The sequence below is a fragment of the Schistocerca serialis genome, chromosome 7, assembly GCF_023864345.2.
Source record: "Schistocerca serialis cubense isolate TAMUIC-IGC-003099 chromosome 7, iqSchSeri2.2, whole genome shotgun sequence".
In the NCBI taxonomy this organism is placed as follows: Eukaryota; Metazoa; Arthropoda; class Insecta; order Orthoptera; family Acrididae; genus Schistocerca; species Schistocerca serialis.
Window position 1 is genome coordinate 482,023,053 of NC_064644.1, and position 15,642 is coordinate 482,038,694.

A 15,642-nucleotide genomic window follows, 5' to 3' on the forward strand; every position below is an offset into this window, starting at 1 on the left:
AAGAAAGTTCACATCCCAAGAACCACAGTGAAAAGCTTAATATCAGATGGGACCTACTTCATTGTGAATCTGGAAAAAATCAATGTGCACTTCAAACAGAATTATGCATTTTAGTATGGTTTACGAAATTCCGATGCTGTTGGGAGTATCCTCCGATGTCCTGTTTCTTTTATGGTGTAATGTAAGCTCTCTTAGTGCTTTATACGTACGAACATACAGGCTTCCTACACCACTGCAGCTGCGCATGCGAAATAATGCCTGTTTTCTGGTGCTGTCTGGCAACTGGTAAATCGAACCTATTTCTAACAGACTCCGGATAGTATTGTGAACGGTGGTTCAAAAAGCGTTACTTTCAAAGTAAATTTCTTTTTACGCAAGATGAATCATGTTACGTGTGAGAAAGTGGGATGGATTTCTAGATCACAGAGCGTTTAAAACTGAACAGTTTGAGGACAAGCCATTTACAAGAATTTTGAGCCCAGACATTTATGTCATAATTTTAAATTTACTGGCACATTTGTGTGATGTATATTAAAGTATAACACATGCAAAAAAACATCGATATTACACGTGGAAGCTTAGCTTCTGTTATAGCTTGTTAATCTTAGAGACCAATATTATATGTGAAAGCTTTTCTTGTTGCTATGCTATGTACATTAATGTAAGCCATTAATTTTTCCTCTTTGTGTCTTTGTGCTACATAACCAGTGATCTTGCTATTAGCTGACTATAACACGTGTCCTATGCTCTGAATATCTGCTGTCATGGGCTGGCGAGATCACGTGGCATATGATTGGCTTACAAAAGGACATCGCAACTTCGGTTTCAACGCTCCAGAAACAAACACGCTGTGTTTGGTGCAATTCGAATTTATACTTTCGTACTACAAATCAAAGGTCTTTCCAAAGCTTCTCTCCTTTTTTCCATTAAAAGTCTTTCCAGAATTTCCCCCCCCCCCCCCCCCCCCTTTGCAGGAAGTTCTATGCGAGTGTATAAAACATTAACCATTAACTTAGCACAGAAAAAGTGTATTTTCATCCGGAAAAAGCATATCCAGGAACTTTTTTTCATTGTCCCCGTATACACCCTGAGAAATTTTCTCTGAACTTTCTGGTCACTTCTGGAGGGATGTCTGGTGGTCAATAGAATGATCTAATTTGTGCTCACCCTTCGTACTGAATCTTGTCCAAACAATCTCATGTGTACCTTCAATTACTGTCTTGGTGGTTTTGATTATATTGTCTATAAATACAGCACTCGCTCATCCCTAAGTCTACCCTTTTGATATAGTCATAAATTTTCCTTGAAAACTCACTACTATCAATTTTGAGTTTCAGACAGCTCTCTGTACCTAGAATTATGTGAGCTCCATTGCTTTTTAGGAGCACTTCAACCTCTAGCACTTTGTTGTCATTGATTTGGCAGTTAATCACTAGGATTTTAATATTTCCACGTGCGGGTCATTTCTTTAGATCTTACTCATAATATTTCTTGATCTCTTATAGCTATTGTTATCTGGCTGAATGGAGAGTTGCCAAATCTAAAAAACAATAAAAAAATTAAAAAAAGACCTGTGTGTTCTCCACACATAAGTTAGCTACTTGTGTAGCAACCTCTGATGTGTAGTGAACATCTTCTGGAGAGAGACAGCATAGTTTGTCACAGAAGCTTCAAGATCTGTGATTCAGACCTTCCACTCATCTCAGAACAAGGACGCCACAATCAGTTGTAGGGACACTGCTGTAAATACACACTAAGTGCACTTTGTTTTCCTTCCCATCTCTTGCTGCCAATTCTCAAGGGGTACCATCATTCATTGAATGTTTGAACTGCTGACTATTAATAGACCCCTATCCTTTTGCATTTGCCTTCCTTTGACACAATACATAACAGGACTTGAGTTAGTAGACTGTGTGCGGCCGGTTGATGAGAAAAATTATAATAATCATAAGTCATAGGAAGAAATTGGAATAGATGTAAATATTGATCGTCATCTTTTACGAGAGCCTGGCAACTATTTCTGTGGTCAGCCAGAAAGCGATGGAGAACATACTGACCATAGTTCCCAGTCTGCAAGTCCACATTCTTGTCCAGCCCACTGAAAGAAATGTTTCTATTTTCTCTATGGTCAGCGGGATCAGGACTATGATTATAAATGAAGACTTTGAGTTCTAATTGATACATATATTTGCTAAAGTTGAACATGCACAACATTGTAATATTCATTGTGTTCATACTGACAGGAAATCTTTCTATCCTAAACAGCACTATGAGCAGTTCAGAGGCGACCCTTGCGGTAAGTTCCTACCAAATTGTCTTTTGCCCTGACTACTGATGATCAAAATAAATGCTCATCACAAAAGGGGAAAATAATTACAATCACTTGCCACGTGGATCTGTTAACATTACGGGCGGCACACTAACGGGTACTTTTGTGAAATCTATGCGATCCAGGATAGTGTACAGTCCTTGCGAGTTCACTTTCTATTATTACTGAAAATAAGCATTTTTTAACAGTCTGTCCCTGACGTCATCCGAGGCAGAGCACAGTCTGGCATTTGTCTGACGTGGATCTTACAGTTGCTGGGTGTGAAGTGAAACCTAGTATTGCCTCTCAGGCTGTATTTATACATGTGCTGCAGTGAACAGCCAAGGGAACACCTGCTGTCATCCGCTATATGCACACAGTGGCTGTCTCTAAATGGCTGCTTTCTCAGACACACAATTTGTAACAATGTTATGAAACAATTTAGTCTCTTCATAATTTTTGCATGCATGCTTAAAATCACAGAAAAAGCTTTAGCTCACCTGCATTAAAACTTTGCCTTCTAGAATTTTTAGAACCGAACTGACTGTAGAACATGACCTCTGAACTACAATTTTAAGAGACCTTGTATTGGTTTTTATTAACATCAAGATCCTAAAACTTGTTATAGCTGTGTTATTTAATAGGTTTCATCACGTGTTATAACCTTTCTAGCATTAATATAACAGATACTTGATCTACTACAAATAAGGACTTTTTGTTCCAAATTTAGTTTTCAGCTAATTACTCAAAAACTATTAGAGCCGGCTTAACGGGGTCATGTGGCAACGGTCTTCTTGCAGTGGGTACACCGGTTCCTGTCAGATCACCGAAGTTAAGTGCTGTCAGGCGTGGCTGGCACTTGGATGGGTGACCACCCGGGCCACCATGCGCTGTTGCCATTTTTCAGGGTGCACTCAGCCTTGTGATGCCAATTGGGGAGCTACTTGACCGAATAGTACTGTCTCCGGTCAAAGAAAACCATAATAATGATCGGGAGAGCGGTGTTCTGACCACGCGCCCCTCCTATCCACATCCTCAGCTGAGGATGACACGGCGGTTGGATGGTCCAGATGGGCCACTTGTGGCCTGAAGACAGAGTGCTTTAATGGGGTCACATAGTTACTATTTTTATGTTGAAATGAAGCGTCATACAAATTTACATATTTCTAAGTCTAATATTTAGCACCTTCAATTTTTCTTAAAACCGTGGAATCTGACCAAAATATTGCTTTAATCACGTTTAGCAGACATCAGCAAATTATGACCAATTTCTGGCTTCCTAGATTTATTATTTAGTGCCACTTATTTTTTTCTTAAAATGATGCATTTAGGTAAAATATTGACCTAATCAATCTGATACTTGACAGTTCAAACATTATTACACTAAATCGTATGTTGAAAAAGTTTGAAAAAGCAACTTTAACTTTTAATTTCATTCTCAATTATGATGCAGTCTGTTAGAGACACGTGCGTTCTGGTGACGTTTTGCTACTAGTAGTGGACTGGGATAAGTCCCGGCACACTCGCTCGCCTCTGTATCTCTCAAATGATAAGGTGCTTGTTTTGCCACAACTGGGTGTAACACCTTGAGTTATCCACAAACCATGTCCCCCCCTCCCCCCTCCTCCAACCACACCATGTATGGGTGCGTAGCTGTATCACTGATATGCCATTCACTGTCAAGTGAACAAGTATTGACAGATCCCATACTTCCTGTAGAGGAGGCAGGATCCACAGGAGAGGATAGCACTTGAGGTACCTTTGGGATTTTTAGTACAGGGTTCTCAGAAATTCTCCCAGTGCAGCCTGTATACATAAATATAGGTAAACAAACTTGCTAAATGCACAGATTTTGCACATAGCTAGTTTCATGACACTTTCTACACTAGCATGCCAAATATGAACTCTTTGGTATACAGTCTCACAAAAACAGCAAAATGTATAGTGCAACAAAACAAGTCTTTTGTTTGTGGCTGTTAACAGTGCAAGGCCCACAGTGTCAACAAAAAGATTTCAGTCTAAATTTCTTATTGGGATTCTGTTAGATAAGTGAGTTGATATCCAATACTCACTACATCCCTGATGTATTTGATATATGTTTCCCTAAAAGAATGCTGTGAATGGAGCAATCATATAATTAAAATAAACCACAGGATATATCAGGTTTTGTGTTATGTCATTTCAGCATTGTATTATGTGGACAAGGAATTGAACAGTACCATATTCTGTGCAATAGAAATATTTGCTGAATTGTGGACCCATATAATTGACATTGATTTGCTCTTTGACTTTAGAATATGTACTGTTTTTGAGCATTATGAAATATCTCAAAGAAAACAGTTTGGTGACACCCAACCATCACGGATTTATAAAATATCATTCTCCTGAAATACAAGTGTCTTTTAATTCAAATAAAGTAATGAGTGCTATCGACAGATGACCTCAAATTCATTCAGTATTTCTAGATATTCAGAAGGCCTTTGACATTGTTCCACTGTAAGCAGCTTCTAATCAGATTTTGTTGTGCAATGAATTCCCTCTCAGAGAAATCACAGTTTGAAATAATTGATGGAAATTCATCAAGTGAAACAGAAACGGTAAGTAGAGTTCCTCAAGGAAGTGCTATAGGCCTTCTGCTGTTCCTAATCCAAACGATTTAGGAAACAATATGAGCTGCCCTTTTACATTTCTTTTTTTTTTTTTACAGCTGATGCTATCATTTACCATCTAGTAAAGTCATCAGAAGATAAAAAACCAGTTTTAAAATAATTATCCAAGATTGGCAATTGACCACAAACACCATAAGAAATGTAAGGTCCTCCACATGTGGGGGGGGGGGGGGGGGGGGGGGGAGGTTCTTAAATTTCGGTTACATCATAAACCACAAAAATTTAAAGGTTGCCAATTCAGCTAAATATGTAGGGTTACAATTACAAATAATTTAAACCTTAACCCTCACATAGAATATGTTGTTGGGATGGTGAACCAAAGAGTGCCCTTTATTGATAGAACATTTACAAGATGCAACAAATCTACTAAAGAGACTTCTTACACTACATTTGCTCATCTCATCTTGAGTATTGCCGTTAATTGTGAGGTTCTTACTGGATAGGATTGACAGAAGACATTGAAAAAAGTTCAGAGATGTGCAGCTCATTTTGTATCATTGTGAAATAGGGGAAAGAGGGGGGGGGGGGGAGCATGCATAATTGATTACATGTGAGCTAAGGTGGCAATCATTAAAATGAACACTTATTTCATTGTGGTAAGATTTCACAAAATTTCAACCATCAGTTTTTGCCTGTGAATGTGAAAATAATTTGTTGACTTCCATCTGCGTAAGGAAAAATGATCATTGCAATAAAATAATAATCAGAGCTCGCACTGAAAGATTTATGTGTTATTTTTTCCCACATGCATTTCAAGAATGGAATGGTCAAGAAATAATCTGAAAGTGGTTATATGAATCCTCTTCCAATCACTTAAGCATGAATTGCAGAGTAGTCATGTAAATGTAGAAATACTCTTCAGAATTCCAAATTAAAATTAAGTATCCTATTTGGAAGTGATTTGCATCAGGAAAGGCGGTGAGCAGTGGATCTAGTTAAGATTTGTCTGTTCTATTAACTATCTCCTAAGTCTATGTGAACATTAACTTCTGAGTGAAAAAGTATTTCGTATGTGACTAACAAGAGAATGAGCAGACTTGCTTGTCAAAACCTCCTGTGGATTTTTTACCATTTACAGTCAACATTTAAAATCCTTGCATCATGTTTCATCTGTCAATAAATTTCAACTTATCTAAAATAATTTCATAGATTGATATTTCCTGTTGTGACACCTGCAACTAAGAGATGGACAGCCCTGGATTTTTTACCATTTGTCACAGTGACTGGTACTGCACAGGGTTGGGGAAATGCAGTCATGTTATCGTGGGACAGCGTTTGTTGAAGGGGAATTTTGCTTCAATGCTTTGTTAAAAACAAAAGTTATATTTATTTTTTGTAGCTCTTTGTTTTAAATGTCTGATAAATGTTAGGAAATATATCATTTTGTTCATAATCCACACTCCAAAAATTATTCTGTACATTCAGTCTCTCCTTTTAAGTCATAAGGAACCTGGGAATGTTTTGATAATTGATGTGGAGATGTACAACAGACACCAACTGAAGCCATCAACAAGAAACATGCAAAGATTGTTTTGTATGAAATGGTGGTTAAACTGTTAGAATGATATTTAAATATTGCAATGAGACAGGCTGTGGGTACACAGCCATGAGGAAGCTGAAGATAATTATTTCTGTGAAGACTCTGCAAATCATAGTATCACATTCGATAAATAACTGTCTCCAAGAGAAAAGTCAAAAACTAAAATTTCCTTAAAGAAAAAGTGGTGGTGTATTGAATCAACAAAAATGGTAAGAAATGCCTTTGCATCAGTAGGCCTAAGGTTAACCACTCTGCCACAGGCCGTGTATTGTGAACAAGTGCTCGATTGTGTTGAAAGCTGCAATCACCATCCCCAAATTGCTCTTCAACAGTGGGAAGCAAGAATGTGCTTAAAACATCATTGTAGGCCTGTTCTGCGATAGTACCTCGCAAAACAACAAGGGGTGCAAGTCCCCTGCATGAAAAACATGACCACACCATAATACCACCGCCTCCGAATTTTACAGTTGGCACTACACACGCTGGCAGATGACGTTCACCAGGCATTCGCCATACTCACACCCTACCATTGGATCGCCACATTGTGTACCATGATTTGTCCCTCCGCACAACGTTTTTCCACTGTTCAATCGTCCAATGTTTACACTCCTTACACCAAGCGAAGTGTAGTTTGGCATTTACCGGTGCGATGTGCGGCTTATTAGCAGCCACTTGACCATGAAATCCAAGTTTTCTCACCTCTGCCTGACTGTCATAGTACTTGCAGTGGATCCTGATGCAGTTTGGGATTCCTGTGTGATGGTCTAGATAGATGTCTGCCTATTACACATTACGACCCTCTTCAACTGTTGGCGGTCTCTGTCAGTCAACAGACGAGGTTGGCCTGTACACTTTTGTGCTGTACGTGTACCTTCACGTTTCCACTTCACTATCACATCGGAAACAAGGACCTGGGGATGTTTAGGAGTGTGGAAATCTCGCTTACGGATGTATGACACAAGTGACACCCAATCACTTGAACATGTTCGAAGTCCGCGAGTTCTGCAGAGTGCCCCATTCTGCTCTCTCACCATGTCTGATGACTTCCGAGGTTGCTAATATGGAGTACCTGGCAGTAGGTGGCAGCACAGTGCACCTAATATTAGAGATGGGCAAAGATGTTCATCCTTGAGAACTAGTTCCCTGGTGATCGCTCTTTTTTGGGAACTGTTCATTTTTACTCGTTCACCGTCCATTGTGCTTGGTGTATGGTTCTTATGAAAAATTGAAAATTAGTAGCATAGGTGACTGAAAATGGAAGGTACCAAGAGGGGGCACTTGCCTCCCCCCTAGAGTACAGAGTTTTTATTCATAACAGAATTCTCACACACCTGTAATTTTTGTCATTCTGCAAAACATCTCGTTTAGCCACCTGTAGTGTTATGTGGCTGATCGCAGTGAAATAACTTAAGGTGGCGAATGGAAACCTGGCCCTGAGTACAGACTGCTTGCCAATTACTCACGATTTGATGACTGCTACGAGCAGAATAGATAAACGTGTAATAATTAGGCAGTGAAGAAGTAACAAATAAGCTAATGCAAACAACTTTGAAACAATAGATGATGATTGGTGGGTGACAGTGAGCAGTCTAGTACTTGCGGCCGAGTTTTCTTGCGCCCCCTGTAGCACTGAAATAATATTGTAGGAGTTATCATATTCTCTTTACATAATGTGACACCATACACTCGATTACAAAGCACAGGCTTCATTTGGTTGTAAGTCAGTCTGGCTTTCATAACAACGAACATGCTCTTTTACCTTGGATCAAAAAAGGACAGAAAATGGCCACTCGTGTGTGCTGTGCCAACATTCTTTGCATGTGTAATAACAAAAAATCTCGCCTTTTTACAAATATTTCTTCTGCTTTTTATCAAAATAGAGAAGTAAACAGATACGGAGTTTTGTTACCTGGAAAGATGCATGTATTACATAACACGTAATTATAAAATACAATTTAATTACCGGTCATGGATGTTGAATAGAATACGAAAAGAACCAGAAGTTCAGAGTTCAAAACAGGCTTGAAACAGATCTAGAATGGGTGTGCGAAGTGAACGAAATGAACAACTCGATACTGAACTAACTATGAGCAATCGGCAGTGGAACTGCGATGAGTGGTCACGCGAGCGAGACCACGAGTGAGACAGACGGGAACAGGACCGAGGCTGGAACGAAACCGGCCGACGTGCCATTGCAGGAACAAGACCGACCGTTTCCTATTCCCAGGAACTATAAGCTAAGTGAACCATGAAAGGCCGTTCCTTAGAATTCATTCCTTGCTCGTTCCGTTCATCTTGGTGAACCGTTCCTTTGGAGCCGTTAGTTCGTGAATGACCCATCTCTACCTACTATGAAAAACTTACGTTTTGGGGGGGTGCCCGGATGCTTTTGATCACATAGTATGTTTGTAAAGTCTCAGACTCATAGAAACCTGGAAAAATTGGAAAGGAAATTAATTATTTCTCTTTCTTGGTATTGCTTAGGTCATATGAGTTCTCTCCCATCATCAGCTGGTTTTATCGATCACACTGAGAAACAAATACAGATTCATCAGACTCCTTCTACTACAGCAAATGTTCTTCAACTGTTACACAGAATTTTTCTGTTACGTGAAGGAATTTTACAGATCATTAATGGAGAAAATTACGGTGGATTGAGAAATATGATTTTCATTCCACCATCATGATAATATCCTCAATAAGTAATCAGTAGTGCACTCTCAGTCTTCCTCTTCTCGGGTTTCAAAATCTGTTTAAATATGTATAACAATCCTCAAAATATAACAATGATCGACTCTAGTGTAGTTTTGTACCAAAATATGTAAGTCTCTGTGATTCACAAGCTGTCAAAAGTCATCCTTAACTTAAGTTCATGGTGCACAAATAAAAATACACTTGGTGAATTGTATCATTACTTCATATTTTTGTATTATTTATGAGAAATAAAATTAATTTGGCCATTTTGGGCGGCGGCGGCGGCGGGGGTGGTGGTGGTGGTGGTGGTATCTTGTATTTATTACCATATATTCCTCATCAGTTTGCAATGAGCCTAACGAACAAAATATAAGTTGGAGTTTCAGTCAGCAGTTCAGTGCAGTTCAGTGGACGAAGTGACAAGAGAAGGCCATGTCACATAGTAAAGGAATTTAGGGCAGTACATGATATAGTTACAGATATAGAACCTGTTTAGAAAAATGTTATACTTCATCATTATTTTTGAGTGAGTAACTTCCAGTTCATGTTGGCAGCTGAACTTTTACATATAGTATTTTTGCTAAGCTAACTAACAGGGGAAAAGAAATCAAACCATGTTTCGATTTTATTTCCAAGCGAGTATAATGATTAGGACAAAAGTACAGTTTTGTACTTCAAATTTTATTGACCTGTCAGGAATCATTTTCTTTTGGTTAGTTGCATACCTTTAATTTCATTTTTAGAATTGTTTGTTTCAAGCTCCGTGATTTTTTTATTGTATATACAAGTACAGAACATTGTCTTTTTAATGAAATGAAATCAGTCCTGCATATTTTCTAATCCTCAGTATTTTTTACAAATCCTGTTTTCTGTCTCTCAGTCTTTTTAATGAAATGAAATCAGTCCTGCATATTTTCTAATCCTCAGTATTTCTTACAAATCCTGTTTTCTGTCTCTCAGTATTTTGATTCATAATGTAACCCATAACTTCTTTTGTGTTTTAGTAGTATTTTCATTCAATTGGAAACACCTATTAAAGACAAATAAAATTTATCTACCAAAACATTAAAACTTCAATTAAAGTCTGAGACATCCAACAATATGGGCATTGTGAGTCCAACTTGATGCAAAACACTTTTTTATTTGTTTACTTATTTAGTTGTTTACTTATTGATCTGAATGGAAGGGTAGGAATTAGAGAATCCTGTAGAATAGTAGGAAAACATGGAGAGGACGAATATAATGACAATGGGGAATGATTGATTGCAATTTGTGAACAATTTGATCTAAAAATTACCAATACATTTTTCAAACATAAGGACATTCATAAATATACTTGACAACAGAACACTAAAGAACTTCGTTCTATAATAGATTATATTATCATTAGACAAACAAGTAGTTTCAAGGCAGTAGACGTCAGATCTTATAGAGGAGCCCAGTGTGGATCAGACCACTGTCTAGTAAAAATGAAGTCTTTCTGGCCATGGAAGATTGCAAGGAACGATACAAGTAACATAAATAAAATGAACCAGACTGAGAAAGATGAAAATTTACCTTTTAATATTGACAGCCTACAAGACGAAAGTATCAGAACACTCTTTGCGGCCAGGATGGAAAGGAAACTGGTTGAATCATTTGAAGGAAGTACAGAGGAAATATATGACTATATAAAAGCTAATGTGAAAATCATAGCAACAGAGGTGTTGGGTAAAAAAGATAGCAACCACAACCGTGCAGCAGAGTGGTGGTCAGAGGAACTAGAGGTCCTCGTTAGAACAAAACGAAATGCGTTCCTTCAGTGGTTGAATGATAAATCAGAAGAAACAAGATCAATATACAAGGAAAAGAAGAATGAAGTGATGAAAAAAATAAGGATGGCAAAAAATGAAAAATGGGATAGAACATGTGCCAAGGTGAATAGCAAATTAGGATATGGGAGAGCAAAAGAAGCATGGTCAGTATTAAAAGGGCTTCGACAGGATACAAAAAGCAAAACTAATCTCCAACTGATGACACAAAAGGAATGGGAAGAGTATTTCCAAAAATTATTAAATGAGGACAGAGAAGAATATCTAGATGAAGGAACAGTGGAAGAAAAAGGACATGAAGATGATGAGATCCAAATTTTAGAAAGTGAAGTACTTCAGGCGTTGAGAACAGGAAAGAATGGTAAATCACCAGGACCAGGCAATATCAATCTAGAGTGTCTGAAATATGGTGGTGACAAAATTGTGAAACTGATAACACAGCTCTTCAACAAAATGATACATGGAGATTCAATACCCAATGAGATGAAGCTAGCTTACATTAATACAATATTTAAGAAAGGGGATCGGAAAATTTGTTCAAACTATCGAGGAATTTGTGTTACAAACACATTAATGAGAATTTTTGCGAAAGTAATTAAAAATAAACTGGAAAAAAATTTTAGAACCCAAGAAGAACAATGTGGATTCACGGCTGGGAAATCATGTGTAGACCATATTTTCAGATTAAGACAGATTTTGGTGAAACATAGGGAAAAATCAAAAAATATAGGATTAATTTTCATAAATCTAGAAAAAGCGTATGATACTGTTCCAAGAAAATTTCTTTGGAGAGCACTACATATGGCAAACATAAACCCTTCCTTGATTAAAATAATACAACAGATGTATAAAGATAACATTTGCCAAGTGAAAGTTGGTAATAAACATTCACAGAAATTTATAACAAGCAAAGGCCTTTTACAGGGCTGTCCCATGTCACCATCATTATTTAAAATCTATATAGATATTAGCCTTAGAACATGGTCTCGTAAATGTAATAGTATGGGATTAGAAATAAGAGATGGAGTTTACCTACATCATTTATTGTTTGCTGATGATCAAGTAGTCGTAGCACAAGATGGGGAAGATGCTAACTATATGTGCAATCAACTAGCAGTAGTATACAAAACTTGGGGTTTGAAGATTAATTACCAAAAAACAGAATACTTGAATAATGATTCAGATGAGCTTTACATTGAAGGAAAAAAAATCAAAAAGATAAACACTTTCTGTTATTTGGGATCCATTTTAGAAATCGAGGGAAAACCAGAGTCAGAAATCAATAAAAGAATTAGTAGTGGACGGAGGGTCATTGGGATGCTTAACTCAGTCTTATGGAGCAGGAATGTAATGAGCAGAACTAAAAAATTAATGTACAAATCCATATTAGAGAGTGTGGTTCTGTATGGAACAGAGACCTGGACAATTAACATGAAGCACATTAAAAAATTACAAGCTCTAGAGATGGACTTCTGGAGAAGATCGGCAAGAATCTCCAGGAAAGAAAAGATAAGGAACACCGAAATAATAAGGAGAATGGAAATAAAAGAAAGAATATATGACGTAATAGATAGGAAGAAATTACAGGGATACGGGCATGTATGACGAATGGAGAAAACCAGAATACTAAAATTGATACTGGAGTGGGAACCGGAGGGGAGAAGAAGAAGACGACGACCTATGACCACTTGGCTCCGAAAATGTACAGCACACAATGAGGAGAATGGGCGCAGAGGAAGAGGACACACAAGATCGAAACACCTGGAAGAATATTTTGAAAATATAGTTTAAGAACGTTTATTGTTTGTATTGTAATTTCCAAGTAAATTATTATGTTGGAGATAAGCCTCTGTAATGAGGAAAAGCTCAAAATAATAATAATAATTGATTCCCCAAACTAGTTTTCAGCTACAAATATCGCCACATCAGTGGGTTCTGTAAATTGAAAACATGCTGAAAATAGCATACTTATACAAGCATTGTAACCTATTATTACATTTTAACTGTTCATTTTTTGAAATATAGTTTCCTGTGTATACTTTCATACTACCTTATTTATTGTACATTATGTTCTTAAAAATTGTTGTTGCTGCTTGCGGCATTTCTTTCAGCATACATGACATACATCATATCATCTACAACTGTGTGAGTGGCTGTTAGTAAAAAAAATAATAAAAGGTGAACTTATATATGTCAGTTTACACACTTGTGGTGCAGTAGTGTTGTGGATACAGTTTTGGTGTGTACTGGGCTGTTAGTTTGTCGTGTACTCACATTTGTTGGAGGGCATGCAGCTAATTCTATATACAGAAATGCAAAACTTTTGCATGTTGTTTATGATCCAAAACGTTATGCCATCTTGCTGTTCACGTGTGTCGCAAGAAATGTATCGCATGTTGTGAGAAGGCTATATAAACTATAATGGGAGTTTTGATAACCTCTGTTCCTTATTTATGTCTCTGTGTGTGATAGGGAAGTGGTTCTTGTGTGTGTGTGTGTGTGTGTGTGTGTGTGTGTGTGTGTACGTTCTGTTCTGTGTCCTGGGTCAGTTTTCTCTGAGTGGCAAAGAGAGTGTTGTTGCAAAAAGGTTGTGTTTTCGTTTATTACATTTTTCCCTTCCATTATAACCTTTTGTATGCAATAATTTTCTCCTATTGTTACTTGATCAGTATAGTCTGTATCTGTGTTGCAGAATGTGTGGATCACTTTAGATATTAGTGGGGTTATGATTTTTGTCCACTAGGTGTTCTGCGAAAGTTGAATGGGTGCTGTTACTCTTTAGAGCTCTCATGTGCTCCGTGTATCTCGTTCGGAAATGTCTGCTTGGTTGTCCTTTGTATTGGGCCTGACAGGAGTTACATGTTAGTTGATATATTCCAGCATTGCTGAATTAATCAGAGGTTTTTTTTATCTGCTCTTAAGCCTTTTATTGAACTGTGTTGTTTCTTCTGAATGTTAGTGGGCTCCCTTGCTCTTTCAACGTGTTTCCAATTCTTTGTGATTTTGTTGTTGTTGTATGTTAATGTGTACCATCTGTCTCTTTTTCCTGATGTGGTGTGGTCTGCTGGGTTCTGTGTGTTCTGCCTCTGGGTTTTCAGTACTTATTTTTATGTTTCATTTTTATCTTGTTGTCGAGTTTGTTTATGATGTCTGTTTTGTAGTCATTTTCAACAGCAATTTGTTTGATTGTATTTAGTTCCTGTGTGTAGTTTTCTAGTTTAAGAGGTGTCGTGTTTATCCTGTGGAGCATGTGTCTGAAACTCGCATATTTATGCACTGTCGGGTGGTTAGATGAGCTATGGATAACAGTGATTGTGGATGTGGGTTTTCTGTAGCTGGAGAATTCATGTTGGTGTTGTTTCTTGTGATTGTAAGATCCAAGAAATTTAATTTCTGTTTTATTCTATTTCCATTGTCAAGTGGATTTGTGGGTGTACTGTGTTGATGTTACTGTGTAGCTCTTTATACTTTTTTGTGTTTCATCTACAAGACAGATTATATTCTGTCCTTCGGTATGTTTGTGTTGGGTCACTGGTTAGCTTGCTTATTTTATTCTCTTCCAGAATTTTTTCTGTTTTCTCAATGTATTCTGTCTGTGTTATTAAACTAGAGCATTCCCTTTGTCCACATTGGTGGTGAGTGTGTTACCTTGTTTTAATTTTTTATGTATACTGTTTATGGTTTTCTCATCAGATGTTATTGTATTTGTGGTTATGGATGGTTTATTCTTTCTGATGATTTGTTTCATTTCCTCTGTCACTAGTTCTCTTGTTTAGGCCTGAGTTGAAGTCTGGTGTGAGAGTTTTTTCATGTTGTCCTATGATGTATTCAGTATCAATAATATGATTTTCTATGTGTTATGTGAGCGTTCAAATTGTATTTGGGGCCTTTCTCAAGTAACTGCTGATCTTCTTTTGTGAATGTTATGTCAATAAAATTAATCAAGTATTCGTGTGTGTGTGTGTGTGTGTGTGTGTGTGTGTGTGTGGGCGCGCGCGCGCGCACAAGCGAGCGAACGAACGAACGAACGAGCGGTTTTAGAGCTGTTTTTGTTCATAATTCCATTTAATTTTTGTTCCTGTTGCTGCCTTTTCTTTTCCATTCTTGACTGTGAGTGGTGATTTATTCTTACCATTATGTCATACAGTATTGAGGGACTGGTGATTTTGTTTGCTAATTCTACGTGTAATTTGTATAAGCTGATGTTCAGTTCTTGTTTCGTTGAGTGTAGGGAGAAAATTTCATATTTCAGCTAAGCTCTTTCAGCTGTTTGTTTGGCATTTGTGCTGCAGGTGACATGTTGTTTACATTAATTTTAATATAATTAGGAATGATGATGTTGAGTGAGAAGATTTTGTTGTACTTGAGATTCATGTTTGTTTGATGTAGTTTCACCCTCATTTTTTTAAGTTTGTTGAAAAGCTTTACTGGAAATACCTCGCATAGCATAGAAACAATAACTTTATCTTGGAACTCTTCCATTTGGTCTGTGTTTGCATAGAGAAAACAACAATATGGGAGTTGTAAGTCTGCCTTGATGCAAAACACTTCATTTGTTTACATATTTATTCCCCAAACACACATAGGACAAAGAAGCAGAAATTTCTGAACGAGATACAC

At 37.4% G+C, this 15,642-nt stretch overlaps 1 protein-coding gene and 1 pseudogene across 4 annotated transcripts in view; both read left to right on the forward strand.

Moving 5' to 3' along the window:
- LOC126412132 (mucin-17-like) overlaps positions 1-15,642 on the forward strand; it is a 76,318-nt gene that overhangs the window by 48,075 nt on the left and 12,601 nt on the right. The gene's annotated exons all lie outside the window — the stretch shown is intronic.
- Positions 3,090-3,207, forward strand: LOC126413579 (5S ribosomal RNA; annotated as a pseudogene).